The 18,731-nt window shown below is 38.7% G+C and overlaps 1 protein-coding gene across 1 annotated transcript in view; it reads right to left on the reverse strand.

Annotated features, from left to right (window-relative positions):
• AOPEP (aminopeptidase O (putative)) overlaps nucleotides 1-6,540 on the reverse strand; it is a 236,328-nt gene extending 229,788 nt beyond the window's left edge. The window contains exon 1 of the mRNA XM_081941620.1: nucleotides 6,428-6,540. The gene's annotated coding sequence lies outside the window, so the exon portion shown is untranslated. The remainder of the gene's footprint in view (nucleotides 1-6,427) is intronic.
• Nucleotides 6,541-18,731: the final 12,191 nt, after the last annotated feature.

The raw sequence follows: 18,731 nt of genomic DNA on the forward strand, positions 1-18,731 counted from the left end.
TCAAACAATATATATAATTTTCTGTTACTGAGTTGATATCAGGACTTGTTTAGTACTTAATCAGGCAAAAATATACTTTTAGAAACCGGTATACTGTAAGTCTACATCTCAACCATTCAGGTCATGCATTACTAACACATTATGTTCCAACTTACATGTGGTTGAATTGAACAAAAAGCAGATCATATGATTTCTTTTGTAATGGTTGGTGACTTTATTTTCAAATTACTACTAAATTGCATGTGTTCCGTTTTATAAATTACATGTGTGGGAGTGAAGTATAGACAAGTGGAGTAACTGAAATTCATTTGTGAAAAGAAGATTCTTGGTTCATTTCTCCTCTTTCATTTCTTTCGGCCATTTTTAAATGTAATTTTCAATGTGTATCTAAGAAGCATGTGACACTTCACATTTCTATGCTGCAATTATAACACTATGTATTATGTACATGAGATATTTCACGCTGCTCACAGAAGCAGCAATTACTTATAGGAACCCCCCTCCCCATCAACAGCATCAGATACAAAAGGGACTCCATTGCAAATCTACCCAGCGGAGAGTAGATTAGTTACCAAAAACTATGGAAATCCTTCAGAAAGAGGTGCTTCAGAACATTGCAAAATAAAATGGCTTTGAAAGCAAACCATTGAGGGCAGCTTCCATAGTAGCAGCACAAACTTGTTTTCAACAATTTGGAAAATATGCTTCTTCATATGCTTTCCTATTTGAATAAAAAGACTTTCTAAAGAATTTGCACATAACACAAATATAGATAGATAGATAGATAGATAGATAGATAGATAGATAGATAGATAGATAGATAGATAGATAGATAGATGATAGATAGATAGATAGATCTGTCTATCATTGTTTTGCTCAGGAAGGGTGAGATCCTAACTCTCTAAGTTAGTTGCCTAAAGACCCTTTCCTGCAAAGCCTCACTACTTTAAATCAGAAATAAATCTTAGTTTTCTTAACCACAGTTCTCTGAGTAAAGGATAAAAGGCTGGATACACAGTTAATACAAGCCATATAACTACTATTTATAAATGGCAACGGCTGAGTTCACACACTAATCCAAAACCACAGAAATGCATATATGGCAATATTTAGTGATCATATAAAGATATGACATGTAAACTTTCCTTCCAGTTTTTTAATACTTTTAACAAGCCTGGAAAATATATAAAGAATGCCAACAGCCGTTGATCCCCCTTGTTCCAAACAAGGAGCCAAGCATGAGGACCACGGTGACCACACTGGTTTTACTGGCCATGGAAACCAGACTGGGCTAGAATACACTAAAAGCATCTGTGCTCATTCAAGAACTGAGCATTTTGAAACACTCTAGCCAATCCTTTAAATTAAAGCCATGTGGATAAGACCTAAAATATTTTGAAATATGCATACATAAACATACAGAAATATATATATATATATATATATATATATATATATATATATATATATATATATATATATATATATATATATATATATATATATATATATATATATATATATATATATATATATATATATATATATATATATATATATATATATATATATATATATATATATATATATATATATATATATATATATATATATATATAGCAAAAATCCACAGACTTGGAGAACTTCAGTGTCTGTTTTCCAAAGCTAGGATCTATGTGCCTGGTTAGTTTTAGTGCAATTAGTTTAGTTTTCTAATAATATTGTCTACTCTGAAAGAATACTGCAAAACCACACTCTCTGTAGTTAGAATTGCATTATAGTAATAGCACTTGGACGTATATACTGCTTCATAGTGCTTTTACAGCCCTCTCTGAGCAGTTTTATATTATTCACTTGATGACAACAAAATCTACTGGCATTTAATTTTAAGACAACTAGGTCTTGTTAAATTGATCTAAAGGCAAGAAATAAACCACAGTAATTCTATACCGTCTTCACTTACTACTTCATTCACAGCTGCCAATGTTAGGGAATATATTCATATATATTGTCATTATAGCAGATATTAACCATATTCAGAAAGCAGAAGCGGGGAGCTGGTGTGAAGGGCTATGCTGAGCTGTAATTTCCTAGGAAGGAGGGAGCACCTTCTAGAAATGAGGAGAGGGAGACAAGAGGCAGCACAGCACAACACAGAGACGGATAGGAGAAAGAGTTTAATTAGCTAAACCTTGGAGTCTCCCAGGGTATATTCATTAGGCTGATGGTAGTAAGGGTTTAGTCTGGCAAGATTCTATCTGTTATGTGTAACTGTAAACAAATAAAGAAGTGAACCCTGGATGAATATATTCCATATTGTTTTTGGGCTTAGCTTGACACAAGCTAAGGACAAGAGATTGGAAACAGAAATTGAGGACAAAAGACGGGGTTTGAAGATAGGAGGCCAAGGCTTGCCTATTCATTCGTTTGTTTGTCAAATATGTACAAGATAACAAGTATAGGTATGAACATAAATATAAACAAAGAAAGTAAATACAGATAAATGGGGACAGTAAGACAGGGACAGTACGCACGCTGGTGTGCTCATGCACACCCCTTTATGGACCTCTTAAGAATGGGGTGAGGTCCACGGTAGACAGTTTGAGATTGAAGCTTTGAGGGTTTATGTTATATAATTATATGGACAAAGACTGTCAAAAAGACATATTCCATCAAGCTGCAGTACAGAAAGAGAAAGAATTAGGAATCAGGTCCACTCTGCTGAAAGCCAAATTCCATTTGACCTTTTTTTTCCCTTTAGCTGTTTAATTTAGTACTGTAAAATTAGGTTCAGACAACATGCTTTGCTTAGCTGTACTTTATTATGGAATAAACTCCTGTAAGATTTCACACATGTTGGAATTACAAACTCTTATTTACAAAACACATCAGCTGCATTCAGACAATATTCTAAGTCAAAGATAATTACATTATTGTTCAAACAACAGCTGCATTCATACATTTACCAGTGTGTGCTCATTTAATTCATCTTTTTGAGTTTGTACACTTTGAACTACACAAGGGCTAGATTCACATATGGGCTAGGTTAAAATGGAGATAGCATGTGTAGTTCAGTGCTTATGAGAACACAATTCAATATGAGAATATAAATTAATAGGAAGCACAGGATGTGTGATCAGCGAATTCATTACCTCCTATTCCCTTTCCATAGCTATGATAAACCTTAACCTATTTTTGCTGCACTTCCAAGAGAATATCAATGTAGAAGATTGATGCCCAAAGAGTATGTTTTGGCTTAGAATGTAAAATGATTTTTTTATATAATTTTGATTATATGATTTAGCACCTTGGATAAACTTAGGTAAATATCCCTTTTGCATAAGGAAGCTAAAACAGCTTTGTTTCAACATTCATTTGACACTTAGATTAGTCAAGTTTTAAATGTCCCTATGATGTGTATTGATGACTTTTAATAATATTGCTTTAACTATTGCTGAAATTTTTAATGTTTTGCATTTGATTTTGTTGTACTAAACCCAAAGTCCATTAGGATTCAAGCAAGTTATAACAAATAAAACAAATGTCCAACAATTGTAATTATTAAGCAAACCATTACTTGTTGCACCATATGAATCATGTCATTTATTTTGAAATTGACACTACTTTGTTGTAGAAAAACATGGGTTGGTACCTGGTTAGCTACAGAATATTCCCTCATTGGCATCAACTCAACATGTTCCATCTACATGGGAGAAACAGCAAGTGATGCCCATTTTACGGAAGTGAGGGAGGATGAGGCATAGTGGGACTGTTTTTTATGGCTGCAGTGGTCCTATGGAACAGCTACCCAACAGATACCCAGCCAGGTATCAGGAGAGCTTCCATTTTGATTGCCTTTTAAAAGATGCTCAAAACATTCCCGAATGCATCTGGCCTTTGATTCCATCTTAGCTAGGATATGATTTGGTTTTATTAATGGTTTTCTATATTTTATTGGGTTTTGGAGTTTTTATTTACAGTGGGACCTCAGGTGCCGACCATAATCCTTTCCAGGACTTTGGTCGTCACACGATTTGGTTGTGACCAGAAGCAAGACTGACTGCGCATGCGCGTGCACACAAAAAAGGCGTGGAAGGGGAAATCGCTGCAGCAGGGGAAATTGCTGCAGCTGTGTTTATTCGACACCCAAGAATGTGTTCGTGATGTGAGTGAAACATTTAGCGGAGTTTTTGGTTGACACCCGAATTGTTCGTGGTCAATAAATAATATATTACACCTTAAAACCAGAGATATACAGTGTGTGTGTATGTGTGTTACACATATGCAGCTCTATACACACACACATATTTGTACATGTAAAGGTAAAAGAATCCCTGTGGCTTTTATCACTAGAGATTGCTGACTATAGGGGGCGGTATTCATCTTCATTTCAAGGCCATTGATCCAGTGCTGTTCAAAGACATTTCCACTGTCATGTGGCCAGCATGACACGTAGAGTCCTGTTACCTTTCCAGCAAAGTAGTACCTATTTATCTACTCGAATTTGCATGCTTTCAAATTGCAGTTTGAAAACATATAGAAAGAAAGGCAGGCAGGCAGGAAGGCAGGCAGAGATAAATATAGAGGTATACTAAGTTTTGTTTTGTTTTTTAAAAAAAGACAGGATCAAACTACTTCCTGGAATGGCAATCTGAATTAGGTATTTATTCTACTTTTGCTACTGACATTATTATCCACCAATCCCTGATGTTAGTTTTATAGATATTGGAGGCTGAACTATATTGATATTGATATTTTGTGGGTAAAAGCAGTTTCCTTTTTAATATTTGTAGGTAAGCTGTTCTGCAACGCCTTTGTGGTGCTTAATTAGAGAGACATAAAAACTTTGCATTGAAGGGAAAATGAATTCCTTCCAAAAAGCAATTGGGAAATTAAAAGTAGCACTCCATGTGAAAGTGGTTGAAACTACTGGAATGACACTCAAGTGCAAGCAGACAGAAAGGCGAAACTTCATGGAGAAGCCTGAGAAAGCATCAGTTTCACAAAAAATGTCTGTACTTTTTATTACAATCAATATATTAAGTCTTAGGACCATGATATCAGGATGTAAAAATCTAGACAACCCCTAGATGACAGAAGAGATTTGCAGGGAACACTAGCTCTTTGCTGCCCTCTAGTCACTGATAGTAAACACTTTTTCTCTTCTTAACAGTTGGGAAAGAACAGGATGAAGTACCAGCCCAGAAGTCTTCAGATTCTTCCAGAGTCCTTTTCACTTCCCACACTTATATATGAAATATATGAAGGGCCTGCTTCTACTTCCTTCTTGTTGCTTGCCCACGTTTCTTCCTGGGCAATGCAATTTCATCCCCTTATTCCTGTCCTTTTTGCAAGATCTGCCATGGAGGGGATTTAATGTGACTGCATTCTACTCAAGTGATTACACAAAGATGGCAAATGCTCCCTTAAAGAGTAAGCACCAGAACATTTTACTCGCTCTTTCTTCCACACAACACTGGACAGTTGAGCTCGCCCCACATAATGAACAACCACTGCTGACTCAAGGAACCCGATTGTCCAAAGCGACACCTAAAGGAACAACACATGCTAGGCTTTACATAACACATGAGCTAAATAGGAAATCGGTTGCTTTGTGGGTCCATGAGTGGGGAAAACATAACCAAAAGAGAGAGGGGAGGAGGGGGGAAAGGGGGAGCAGGATGGGGAGCGAGAGAGGGAGGGAGGAAGAGGGGAAGAAGGGGGAGGAGAGAGAACAAGAATGAATGGGCAGGTGGAGAGCATATCACCAGTTCTTCAACTCCCTGCCCTGCTTCCTCTGCAGAGCCCCAGTTAGCCCCTGTCCATCCAATGCATTGCCCAGAGAATCACAGGAGGAGATGCACAGAAGGTAAGCATCCTGTGGCTGGAGGAAAGCATCTGCCAGGAGCTGCTGCTGTTCCTTCCTTCCCGGCCCCTTTCCGGCTGGTTCAACCAAAATGCCCACCGCGAATTCAGGCAGACAGTTGAGTGGCAGCTCTTGGCGTGACAGAACCGGGTCGGGAAACGAACAAAGACGACCGATCGCACTCTTTCCACCGATCCCCCTGTCCGGCGCCCAACTCAGAAGGTTCTGCGCACGTCCCACCCAGTCCGTCTTTTAAATCGACAAGCTCAAAGGATTTGAGTTGGGAGAGGGGGGAGAGAAATGGGGGCTCCTCTCCGGACAGGCCAGTTCAGGAAGGTTGGGCGAGGGAGAAGGCGACAGGGGGTTCTCCACAGTGAAATGGGGAAAGGAAATTATGGCCAGGTTGGAATAAAGGGGGTCTGTGTCCAGCAATATTTCCCCCCTCTTCCCGCCGCGTCCCCCTCTCTCCTTTATAGTGATGGAACCGGCCGGAGGCCGCCCTGTCACAAGAAGACCCCGCACCCCGCGCTACAACCATCCTCAGCGCGTGCCGCTCTTTACCTGGCGCACCACCAGCGACTTTTGGTTGTGTTTTTCACCCCGCTCGCCTCGGGTGTCAGAGGCGAAGGCTGCGCTTGATGACGTCAAGGAGTAAGCCCCGCCCTCCCGGTTGTAACTCAATGGGGCGGCTTTGCCTTGCTTGTTTTTCCCAGCGCGGTTGTAATTTCTTCAATTTCGACAACCGAAAGTTAACGAAGCAAAGATCCAGATCGTTGTGCTGTGTTAGAAATTGCTTTTTGTTCGGGAAATTCTACTCGCAGCTGGCTATTAAACCCGAGAAGTTGGGAATCCTACGTTCAGGAGAAACACAACCGCATACATTTTGTGGATCATAATCTTTAGAAAAAAAACTATATGTAGCACTTTGTGCCTTTAACAATGTATGAATTTTCAGATGTGACATATCAGTGCCGTTGCTTTTGTTTTACTAATGCAAATTCAGTTTTTGGCTACCAGTCCTTCTGTAGTCCTTACAGTTCAATGTCCATACAAGAGAGAGGTATCAGCAGATAGAAGGGAGACCTAGCTTTGACAGACAGACTTTGGCACTCTCTTACAACCTCTTGGGAGGGTGGTAAGATGTTGTCACGAGGAAAAGAAGGAGAAGTATTGGATATATTTGCCATCTTCAGTTATTTGTAAAAATAAAAATGGGATACAAATAAATGCTCAATGAAAAAATAATTGTTGCATCTCTATAAAGGAGTGAAAATAGAATAGTAAGAATGGAACAAAGTACCTGACAAAGTATTTTGTTGTCCAGTACTCCATCATGAAACAATTATTTAAGTAAATAACTGTTTGCTGAATTTAAATGTAATATTTTCTACTGTCTAATCTATACCTACAAGCCATAATGGTTTTCTTAAAGGCTTGTCTTGATTTACCCACCCATTATAGTTTATATTATGTGTGAACTTGGGCACTATTGACTGCTTAACAAATCAGGATTAAAAGGTTTGTTTCAGTGTTCAGTATGAATTAGACCATACTTTTATTTAAAAACTTCCAATCCCATTCACACTGGGAACAAAGAAGGAAGACAATCATATTTAAGTTTCCTAGTCTATGTACAGATTGAGACCTGAAATTAATTAGAAACCAAAACTATTTTAAAAGAATATCTATATACAAATAATTAAATTCTAGGATAAATTTGCCCTTTATTACCTAGCACTCAACTAGACTGAAAAAACAATCTTCAGTTCCCCATTAAAAACTTCCATTCTTGCTTGTACACCTGCAGTACATCAGAATTTACAACTTCTTTTCCATATGTAGACCAATCATCCACAAGAAATGATAATACAATATAATTCCATTCTCAAATTTTAAAAAAGGTGGATTCTGATTTTAAACTAGCCAAGTTAAACAGCTATGACTTGTTCCAGGGTTAGATAGAGGCCACTAAAGAAAACCCAAAGGCTGAAAGGGCTTGAAGAGAGCTTGCTACCGGTAGCTTAATTAAGACAGGAATACAACTAGAACTGTTGGGGTACATTGAATATAACTGTAGACATTGCAGAGATTGGTGAAGAACTCAACAAAATAAAACTAGTTTAAAGAAAGGAAAAAAATAAAATACTATAGAGCATGACACAGTGCCCTCTCCACCAATCATCAGTATGGGAGGGTCCCACAAAATATTTTCAGAAAGATAGAAGAGTTTTGCCAGATAGCTTTTGTCAAAACTCTCCACTTTTCCATCCTTCATTAAGAAGAATGCTTGACAGATGATTCCTACTAGCTTATGATCTTTGATGGGAGGGAAAGGAACCAAAGTCAAGTGAATCTACCAATCCTTTACTTTAGCATGCCATGCCCATGTTATATAAGGACAGTATCATTTCCAGGCAATCCTAGAGGCTGGGTATTTTTTAAGGTAAATATTAAAAACTCAGAGATTCTCTTGTGTTTCATCACTGGGCCTTTCCCCAATGTTTTAAAATCTTAGCCAACTCCCTTCGAACTGGCTAAAAATGACAATGCATAAAAATTGTTGCTTCTTTTATTGTTATTCAAGATCATTTTGGCCATTACTCTATTTCTGAGTTGCCTTGGGTCCTGTCTAAGCAAAACATGACATCTGAAGGGCGTTTCCCTATTCTTGATAGTCTTTTCCCATAGATGAAAATGAGAGACATAGCCTAAAGGAACAGTCTCCGCCTGCCATTTGTAAGGGAAACAAAGACACAGCAATGATGAATTGGTATCTTTCATCTTCCATTTATTTGGGTTCATTACTTAGGGAAACTATGTTTCCTGCTTGCTATACGGTTATAATTTTTGATCAACCCCGGCCTGAATGGAGCTAGACTCTTAAAAAGATCACTCTGAACAATGTCAAACTGGCATTTTAGACAGCTGCAAGCAAAGAGCTGCAGATAAATGTTTTGACCAGAGAACAATTCAATTACTCATTCTACAGTGATGGGAACTAAATTTGGCTAATGGCTTGTGATCTCATCTTAACTCTTCTCATGCTGCTTTCTCTTACCAACAAGCTGTCATAAAGCCGCGAAGCTATCCAGCTCAGGAAGATCAAATATAATGTCCTAAAGGGTTAACTGCCCCCAAATAACAAACAAGCCTCCTGTATTTCATCAGAGGCTTTACTGTAAAAATGAAGGCAATATTTGCAAAGAGATTTACCGTAGCTGTTTAAAATTTTATGACTGTTGATGTATTTCTAGGATGAACACAGATCAGCTAGGGATGTTCTTGGCATTTCATATCCTGACCTTTTGCTATCATAATGGTAGAAAATGAAAGAAAAACTGAATCAGCATCAGAGACAACATGTTTTACCTAATTATGTTTTCTCTTATACTTCATTTTTCAACTTCTGCTGAAAAATTAAATATGAATGTGATCAACCAGGCGTATTAGAGTCTGTCTGTCATGGAATATACTATATGAATTTCTGTTTTTCCCTACCCCCCTATTCTCTGGCTTGTGTCAAAGGTTTTCAACACTACTTTATTTTATTGGCTGATATTAATAACTGGCTGCCACTTAGGAAAAGAAAACCAAGGAGCAATACATAACGGTCTTGAAGTATTATTCTACGATGATCTCCTTCCTACAAATCCACAGAGCATTGAATAAATGTATTTGAAATATAGAACATGGGCTCTAAAAGGTATTTTAAATCTTCCAGGATCCAAAGAGTTTCTTTATCGACAACCAAACACATTATTTAAACCAGGGATGTCCAACCCTGGCAACTTTAAGGCATGTGAATTTCAATTCCCAGAATTTTCCAGCCAGACGTTTCCTATGACCTTAGCCTTTAGGTCTTGTTGTTCAAGCAGCATATCTCTTGGCTTATCACTCATTCACCTGATTTTTAATGTCCACTCAATTTCTACAGCATCTTGAAATATTTGGGTATTGTTAGTTAGATACAAGCACAATCCTTCTCTGATTATGTGAGACTAATATGGTTCTTTGGAATGTAACTATTTTTTTTAAAGAATTGACAGATACAAGTTTTGCACAATTCGTACAGTTTCACAATTACGGCTGAATCTCATAATATTTGCTCAATCTTATATTTGTAATTTTTTAAAAAATTCCCCTGGTAATCTCTCCTATTAATCCTATTCTGCCACAACTTTTCTAGCAAATTTTAAGGCTTGATTCACACATCAGTCACTGCCTTTGTTTTCCCTCAAACAATACTGACATTCATATCCCTCTCCATAAATAAGGAAGAATAAAATAATTCCACTTTCTGTGTTAACCTAAACACAAGGATCTATAAATTAGTACCACACAGAAATCTCTACTGTTATGAGTAGATAAACGGAACATTTACAAGTTCCCATCAATCATATGAACACAAACCGAGATTTTTTTTTCAAGTTACGAGAAGGGGAAATGAATGACTAACTGGTTGCTTAGTATTTGAAGTAAATATTTTGATTCCCAGATTGTTTAGATATGTATAGCTTCCAGGTGCATACCAAGTAGACATTTAGGCCTTAAGGAACTTGAAAGGATTTGTTAAAGGAAACATCATGTCAGAGACTGAGGTATATGCCAGGGTTGTTATATCCTTATAATAGTCAGATTTATATCATATATGTTCAATACAATTTGTATTTTACTTATTTTACCTTGGAAAAATGTTACTTTCTTTCTCCTTGAAGTTAATACACTATAGTAAGCAGTGTTCAAAGTGCCTTTTTTAATTTTTCAATTTTTTCCTGAACATAAAATATATGGCCTGTTTTATAATGTGACAAGCTCTGAAGAAGCTTATGTGCTATTTCTGATTTTAAAAGTTAACATATATTTCAAAAGACACCAAAATAACATTATTATAGCACAACCCGCCCTCCCAAAAAACCCTGCCATGGTACCTATGGCCTAATAGCCTAGCAAATCATTATAGTATTGTTATAATCCCTAAATAGGAACATGGTGGCTCAGTGGTTAAGATGTTGAGCTTGTCAATCAGAAAGGTCGGCAGTTCAGTGGTTCGAATCCCTAGTGCTGCGTAACGGACTGAGCTCCCATTACTTGTCCCAGTTTCTGCCAACCTAGCAGTTCAAAAGCACGTAAAAAATGCAAATAGAAAAATAGGGACCAACTTGATAGAAAGATAACAGTGTTCCGTGAGTCTTCAGCGTTTTTGCTGGTCACATGACCACAGAGATGTCTTTGGACAGCCCTGGCTCCTCAGTTTTGAAACAGAGATGAGCACCGCCACCTAGAGTCAGGAATGACTAGCACATATGTGCGAGAGGAACCTTTACCTATAATCCCTAAACACAAGAGCTGGTCTTATCATTAGTCAAAGTGAAACAACTGATTGGGAATATCATAAAATGCTAGCCTATTTTTAATTATTTACTTATTGCTGCATTTTTATTGCAGGGAAGGAGGAAAAGTACATGTGGAATTTTTGATCAGATTCCAAATTAATTTGATCCATAAATGGAGGAGGAAGCAAAGTATCTAAGGCTATAGATTATTAAATTATTAATTAAAAAATTATAGAATAAAAGAATAACAAAACGGAAGGCCCTAGAACAGAGACAAACTCTGCAACGTGGGAGATCAAATAGATTCCAGACCAACCTAGCTGACAACTTTGTCATCCCAAAGGTAGAGGAAGGAACTAGAGGGACAGCTATACTGCAGCTAATTCTTATAGTATTAACAGAGAAGAAGTGATAGTGGGGGTTGAAGTTGCCAGAACTTTAGGGGAGAATGGCATCACTTCTGTCCGCACATAGAAGTACAACATGAATTAAATTTATCTGCTCTGGTAATCTCTAGGAAAGTGGGCTGTATATATCATTCTGATAAATTCTATAAATCTCTTCCCACAGCTCTTGAATGCCAGAACTTGGATAGCTCCAAAAATAAATGCAATGTATTTTGTTATCAAAAGTACAAAGTCCACAAGTTCAAGTCTCAGGAGAGAGTTTGTAACCCACAATGTAATATCTGGCTATTTATGTTTGATGATTCCTAATAAGGATAATACTGATTGCACAGGTCATTCATTCTACCATACATTTTATGCCATCCATTCATTCATTTATGTGTGTGTATATGCACATGTGTATAGCGAAAGTATGGAAGTGGTTACCTATTATCTTCTGTGATGATTTTTCAATTTCCCATTCAAACTGAAAATGCTGGGATTTTCTGATGATCTCCCAGATTAAGACTTCTTAGCTTTTTTGATGAACTAATGTTGCTAGATACTGCCCTCTGCTGTAGGGATAGCATAATTTCTCCCACATTGCTAATACATATTGCTCATTCTGTGCATCTATTTAATAATAGTGTAACATCTGGCTATCTATGTTTGATGATTCCTAATAAAGATAATACTGATTGCACGTTGGTCGTTCATTCCACCATATACATGAAAGACCTATTATGTCTATGTACATTATATAATTGTCTTTGTGTTTGTTGCGTATGCTTGGACTTCTTGCACAAAATATATTGTAGGCCTTGAGTAAGACTCTCATGGTAATAGTATTTTGCTCCCATGAAATGCTGAGTTACAGCATATTACTATTTTTAAAATGTGCAAAGATCTTCCTTGCGCATATATTTACAGCATAGCATGTTGCAATGATGGAAACTTTGCTTATTATATTAGTAAATAAATGATAAATGAAAGGGAGCAATGGCTACAACATTATTCGCTTTTTCCCATTCCATTCCTGCCCATCTGTGAATTGCAAAATATTGCATTGCTAATCTTTATTTGGAATTTATAATTTATACAAAAGTAATAACAACAAAGTTCAAGAAAACAAGTATTAAGTGTACACCCCCACATTTGTTGAGAAATCAGTTAATTTCCTCAGATTGCGTATAACCCATAGAACTGGGGTATTTTGAAGAAGTATCAAACCTATCTAAAAGTTCTCATTCACTCTGACTTTTCAGTACTGAAATTGTATTTAAGACTGCTGTTTAGAGTTAAAAAGATGATCCTGTGGCTGAACTGCAAAGAGAGATATTTCATGACATTTGTAAACAAATTGGAGAGATCAAGCATTCCTAAATTATAGGAAGGAGGGACGGGAGGGAGGGAGGGAGGGAGGAAGCAATTCAGTTTTAGCTTGAGGTGAAAATGCTAAGGGTCCAGGATGTTTTACAATTATTTCTAATGTCTTTATTCCACTCTGCTTTAGTTTTAAGATCTTTTTTTTTTTGTAATAAAATTTTATTGGTTTTTCAAAATTTATAGGGAAAAGGGTAAATGGACAGGTATACAAATTTTGGCAGTTGCAAAGTGTGTGAGGCCCCCCTCCCTCCATACCCATAGCGTACATTTATATATAATGCATTAGTATATAATTGATTATAATCAGCATATTAGTTCTATTATTAAATTCAATCAAATTAAACATTACAATATAAAATCCAAATATAGTTCCATTTTCACTTTCGGTCAATTTATAATAATATGATTTTCATATTTATTTCTGTGATCTGAGTCTTCTTGCTATTGCCCCATCTCCCTCCACTGGCAGAGCTCTGGCCCCTCCCGTGTCCTGCGTGTCCGTTGTAGTGTCTGGTGGTTTCTCTAGGAGTGTTTTATTTTTTTCCATAAAGGCCTGCGCCTCTATGGGTGAATTAATTCTGATTCTTGTCTCCTCCCAGAATATCAGCATACCTTCAGGCATCAACCATCTAAACCACACCCCTTTCTGGTATAATTTATTCGCTAATTGCGAATAATTTTTTCTTTTTTCTCTAATCTTCTTAGGGATCTGCTTCAGAATGGTTATCTCCATATCATGATATGTCAATGCTTGCCCCCTTTGTACACCCAGAATTTCATCTCTTGTGGTTTTTCTAAGGAATTTAATGTGAACCTCCCTGGGTAAATTGTGTGTTCTAGCATAAGCTGAGTTCACTCTATAAACCAGATCTATATCCCACCCCATCTGTTGTTTTTCTTTGTGTGTATAGTCAGCCAGAATGTTTGTCATGATGTCCCTTATATTTTCCCCATCTTCTTCTATAACATTTTGAAATCTAAGATAATAGGACATTCTCTCAAATTCTAATTTCATCTGTTGGATGTCAAGATCTTTGTTCCCTTTCTGCACGGCTTCCACCCCCCCCCTCACCTCCTCCACCCCCCCTTCCACAAGATTCAGTCTTTGTGAGTTCTTATATATTTGGGCTTGATTTTCTTTAATTTCATCTTTCATTTCCCTTAACTGTTTCTTGATTTCCTCCTGGCCCTGTAGAATTTGTTGAAGCATTTGTTGAAAGTCCATCTCTGTAGTCTTATGTTGCATCAGTTCTGTTATCTTTGACTGTGTGGCTGGACTGGATGTTGCGGATGTTGGAGCAGAAGTGGCAAAGCCAGGTTTTCCAGGAGAGGGTCTTTTAGATGCCATCCTTTATAACGTTAAAAGTTCAGTCCAAATATGAAGTAAACAATTAGAAAAGAAGGGTAGCCAGGTGAATCCGGGAGCAGAATAACCAGGCAGAAGAGAATCTCTCCAATAAGTCTGGCAATAGATAGAAAATTTCCCCTAGAAGGTTAAAAAAATACCAATCCACAAGAGGTTCCTCTGGGAGACACGGAGACAAAGACCGGAAGCCTGAATTTTAAAGGTGGAGTCAGGTTTCAGAGTTCATAAAGACAACGGAAGTGTGCCATCTTGCCCTGCCAGTTTTGGGCACAGAGGCGTAACAAAGTTTTAGAAAGTTCCAAAAGTCCTCAAATCATTGTAATATGTAAAATTAAATTGAAAAGAAAATCATCTCAGCCTAAGTGAGGCTTCATTCGTTGGCTCTCCCCCCTCCTCCTTCCCCGGGGGCTGAGAGCAAAATTGTTTCTTGCCGCTTGTCCAAGGGGGGGGGGGGAAACCCCCCTCCCTCCAGCCGCACCTCCAAAATGCTCCGAAAGTTGTTTTAAAGTTTTAAAAGCTGAATCAAATCTTCATGCAAAGTAAGGGATGAAGAGAGAGGCAACCTCACCGCACCGCAGCTGCTTCCTTCAATTGTAGCATTCTCCAGTCGGCTTGTAGCGAGGCGCGAGGCGTGGAAACGCGATGCGCCCTCCGAGCTTGCTCCCCGGTGCCTTGGGCGCGCGAGAGAGCCCCCGCCGGCTGCCGCCGCTGCAGGAGACCTCCGCGATGCCGCCCCTCCGGCAGGACCCCTCTGCGGGGTGTCCTGTGCCCCCCAAGGAGTGGGGAAGCCCACCGGGGAGCCGGAGCGGGCAAAGAGCTGCCCGTCGCCGCCGCCGCCGGAACCGGAACTGAGTTTTAAGATCTTGAATATATGAAACTATTAGCTTAGCTGGATTTATTCCAGAAACCTCATTTCAAACCACTCATTTTTGACCAGCACAAAACTACTAGTTCAGTACAAATGTATGTAATGAATTAACACATTTTGAATTATTGACGAAGATTTATTTCAAGAAAAAAGCCAAGCTTACAGGAACATAAATATGGTTGCCATTTTCTACAATGCTTTCAATACTGTTGAAAGCATTTTGTAAAGGACTAAAAAGGAAATTGGCCCTGACTGTTCTTTGGAAGGACAGATTACTGAAGGTGAAGCTCAAATATATTGGCCACCTAATGAGAAGAGAGGACTCATTGGAAAAGACCTTGATGTTGGGAAACAATCCACGAGGAATTGATCTTTTCATGATAAAGGACTGCTAGAAATGTCAGATCATGTTTCATCTGCTTTGAGCTAAAGATAAACCTTTACGGTCAAAAAATGAAATTCTGTTGTCTGCTCTCTACATCCATCCATCCATATAAATATTAACCACTGCCCATTTTGAATACATAGCAGAAAGAGGAAACTTGAGAGTTTACAAGGTTGATACTGCATGGAGCAAAACTGTAGCTGAATCTGGATGTTTTGCTTCAGATACCATGAAGCCTCCTCCCAGAAGGTAACAAGGAAAACGGGTCATGAAGAGGATGTGTAGCATCCCAGACAATCCTACAAACAGTGTTCAAGCATCGCTTATATGCTATGTCCTGTATAGAAGGAAGTGAACTAGCAATGATCTTTTCTGCCATCCTCACCACTCTCTGCACCGCGTTCCTGTCTGAAGCAGTCATGCTTCCAAACTAGGCTGTCATGCAATTTGACAGGATGCTCTTGATCGTCCATCTACAGAAAGTGGTAAGGACGGGGAGGAAGATCTTCTTTTCTCATGCAACGCAGAAAATGGAAGCACTGCTGTGCCCACTTCAACAGTGTCTCACTGTTGAATAGCCAATCTAGCCTACTCATTAGCTGCACACTCAGAAACTTGATGCTGCTGGGAGGTGGAGCCACGTTGCAATGACACAACGTGTAGTCTCGATACTCTGAGACCACCGTTGACACTTTTGCCGCTGGACGGTCCAGCTGGACCTAAACCGTCCCGTAGAGACGTCAAGCAGGAAGACAAAGCCTTGCTGGTCTCAGGCTGGAATTTTTGAAACAATGTATCTCTTACTTCTTCTCTCTTTGTTTTTACTGACTTTGTAGCTGAAGGGTTTGTAATTTGTTTATACAAACTGATAAAGAGCCAAGGGCACGAATTCTTTTTGCAGCTGCCTGTGAGAACTATTTTGGCAGGAGAGAGAAAGGGGGAAAAAACAAAACAAAACAGAACCCTTCTCTTTTGAAGAGCACAAAAAAAAATCTTGTTGTCAGCCCTCAGGCTGCCATCCAGGGGGACACCATGCCCACCATGCAATGCTGCCACGTTGATGTTGCCTCTCCGATGTTGATTGAGCCTGTAGCTGCATGTGGCTCTTCTACCTGGGTGCAACTGCCTACTCTGATGTAACTCTTCTACTCAGGTGCAACTGCCTACTCTGATGTAACTCTTTGCTCGGATGCAGCTAACCAGGAAAGAGGCTATGATGACACTGAGTGGGAGTGTGGCTGGAGGTGTGGCTCATGGTGATTGGTGATAGTGGGTGGGTGTCATCTGGGTGGAGTTGTGGGTGGAGCTGGGTGGGGTAATGGTATATATATATATATGGGTGATGGTGTTAACTTGGTTAGAACTGACTTGGATTTGATTACCTTTGTATCATTGTCATTTAGTGCTGGTTATCACGTAGTTTATTAAATAGAGATAAAAGTTTTTCACCAAACAAACTGAATCTCTGTTTGTATGCAACGTGAACGCCGGAACGTGACACTTGTGCTTAAATCAACCTAAAAATAAAAAATAAAAGAGGCTTGGAAGGCTAGAGTGACAGTGGCTATTCATTTTTTTTCTTTTCTTTTTTCATTTTTGGAAACATGGATCAATATTCAGAGGAGGAAACCTTAAAATTTGGAATTCAAAATTTATTGGAAGGATATGGGAGAACTGAGAAGAAGTTGGAAAAACTAGTATTCCTCACATCAAAAGATGAAGGAGATGGAGTCCCAAAAACTAAAGGGGAGAATAAAGATATAGAAGATAAAGACAAGACTTGGACTTCAGTAAGGCTTTTGATAAGGTAGACCATAACCTACTACTAGATAAAGTAGAAGAATGTGGGTTAGACAGCATCACCACCAGATGGATTGGTAACTGGCTGACCAACCGCACTCAACGTGTAGTTCTCAATGGAACTGCATCTACATGGAGGGAAGTATGCAGTGGAGTACCCCAAGGCTCTGTTTTAGGCCCAGTACTCTTCAACATCTTCATCAATGATTTGGATGAGGGAATAAATGGGGAACTCATCAAATTTGCAGATGATACCAAGCTGGCAGGAATAGCCAACACTCCAGAAGATAGGCTTAAGATACAGAAGGATCTTGACAAACTTGAACATTGGGCACTATCTAATAAAATGAAATTCAATGGTGAAAAGAGTAAGGTTCTACATTTAGGCAACAAAAACGGAATGCACAGGTACAGTATAGGTGATACCATACTCAGTAGTAGTAACTGTGAAAGGGATCTTGGAGTCCTAGTGGACAACCATTTAAATATGAGCCAGCAGTGTGCAGCAGCTGCCAAAAAAGCCAACACAGTTCTAGGCTGCATCAACAGAGGGATAGAATCAAGATCACGTGAAGTGTTAATACCACTTTATAATGCCTTGGTAAGGCCACACTTGGAATACTGCATTCAGTTCTGGTCGCCACGATGTAAAAAAGATGTGGAGACTCTAGAAAGAGTGCAGAGAAGAGCAACAAAGATGATTAGGGGACTGGAGACTAAAACATATGAAGAACGGTTGCAGGAACTGGGTATGTTTAGCTTAAGAGAAAGAAGGACTAGGGGAGACATGATAGCATTATTCCAATATCTCAGAGGTTGCCACAAAGAAGAGGGAGTCAAACTATTCTCCAAAGCACCTGAGGGTAGAACAAGAAGCAATGGGTGGAAACTAATCAAGGAGAGAAGCAATTTAGAACTGAGGAGGAATTTCCTGACAGTGAGAACAATTAATCAGTGGAACAGCTTGCCTCCAGAAGTTGTGAATGCCCCAACACTGGAAGTCTTTAAGAAGATGTTGGATAGCTATTTGTCTGAAACGGTATAGGGTTTCCTGCCTAGGCAGGGGGTTGGACTAGAAGACCTCCAAGGTCCCTTCCAACTCTACTATTGTATTGTAAGACAACAGATGAATTTATTAATGGAGCAAATGTGGGTGAAAGTGGAATGAAGGGAACATGGAAGAGGGATTTCGACGAATTGGAGCTCCACCCCAGATTTCAATATACAGAAGAAAAAAAAGAGTAATGTTGATGGATTTAAGAAGAGAAATTCTTTCAGAAGCACGATTGATAACCAAAAACAAGCTAACTTTAAAAATAATTGGAGGGCAACGAGTCTACC

The sequence above is a fragment of the Natrix helvetica genome, assembly GCF_964273705.1.
Source record: "Natrix helvetica genome assembly, chromosome: 2".
In the NCBI taxonomy this organism is placed as follows: domain Eukaryota; kingdom Metazoa; phylum Chordata; class Lepidosauria; order Squamata; family Natricidae; genus Natrix; species Natrix helvetica.